The sequence below is a fragment of the Etheostoma spectabile genome, chromosome 4 (genome assembly GCF_008692095.1).
Source record: "Etheostoma spectabile isolate EspeVRDwgs_2016 chromosome 4, UIUC_Espe_1.0, whole genome shotgun sequence".
Classification (NCBI taxonomy): Eukaryota; Metazoa; Chordata; class Actinopteri; order Perciformes; family Percidae; genus Etheostoma; species Etheostoma spectabile.
This window is the reverse complement of record NC_045736.1, coordinates 8,515,897-8,517,446: the sequence shown is the minus strand read 5'-3', so window position 1 is coordinate 8,517,446 and position 1,550 is coordinate 8,515,897.

Below are 1,550 nucleotides of genomic sequence, written 5' to 3'. Positions count from 1 at the left end.
TCAACAGTACCTACCTTTCCGTTTGGTTAATGTCGTTGTGTTTTCTCTTTTTGTGTTGTGTTTTCTCTTTTTGTGTGTGTTTTCTGATTTGCCGTTGTGTTTTCTTTTCGTTGTGTTTCTTTTTGTGGTGTTTTCTCTTTTTGTGTTGTGTTTCTGATTTGCCGTTGTGTTTCTCTTTTGTTGTTGTGTTTGCCTTTTTGTGTTGGTTTTCTCTTTTGTGTTGTGTTTCTCTTTTGTGTTGTGGTTTCTTTTTTGTGTTGTGTTTTCTGATTGTGCCGTTGTGTTTTCTCTTTTGTGTTGCGTTTTCTCTTTTGCGGTTGTGTTTTTTGATTTGCCGTTGTTTTCTGATTTGTTGTGTTTGCACCTCAGGGCCACCGTAAAATATGATGAAAACCTCAAACAAGCTGTTGCTATGCAGAAAGTCACATAGCTGTTTGGCGACTGCTTTCTCAAAAATCTTAGATCAGCCAAAAAAAAAAAAAAAGGTTTTAAATTGATTGACCAGAAAACATACTATATCACAATGTTAGAGCTGAAACAATTAGTTAATTTATCAACTACTTTGAAAATTAATTAATCATGTCAGCTTTCAAGCAAAACTGCCACCAGTTCCCACTTCTAAATTGTGAAGACTTGCCGCTTTCATTATCTTAATCGTTAAACTAATATCTACTGTACAGGTTTCAGGCTGTTGGCTGGATAAAACGAGTTATTTCAAGACTTGACTTTTTACTGTCTGACATTCTATAGACCGAGGAATAATTAAAAACCATAACCTTTAAAGCAAGACTATATAACTCGTAATGACCTGCAGCCACTGTGGCAACAAGTAACCCTTTTAACATAATTCCAAATCTTCAAGCATAGTGTAACACAACATTAGCTAACCTTAGCCACCATTAGCTACTGGTCATGCCAGACAAAGTGAGGCTGTAGAAGCTCAGATTGTGTGTGAATAAGGGTGTTTTACTGCTTATGAACTCAACTTTTAAATTGTAAGAGGTCTTCGCAAGTCAATATTCAAGACAAAATATTTAATAAAATAGTTATTTCAGTGAACAAAAATCACATTGAATTTATTATTGCCTTCAACCTTTCATCTATTCAGATTTTTAAATCCCTCCAGCTTTTCTTTGCACTGGAAATCAGTGAGGGAAGATTACAGAAAATCCTATCTTTAAGGTGAGAAACTAAAATGAATCCAGGCTGTTGGGGCTCAGTGTACAAAGCACCAGTTCAATCCTATAGTTACCGTCAGCCCTCTTTCCAATACACAAATTTTTGTGTAAAGAAAAATCATGAAAAAGATGCAGCAATTTTATTGTGATAACTTGTCCCATTATTCCACATTACACAACTGGTGGGGTGTAGGCTTCAATTGAAACTCACTGTCTTCATTTCTTTTCATATACTGACACCTAGTGGACATTAAAAGTAAGGCATATGTAGAGCATAATACATCTAAATAGGCTAGTGCACATACAGTAATACAACACTGCCTTCTCTCTGCCATCTGTTGACCAATAAACAGTTTTCACTGTATTATAAAA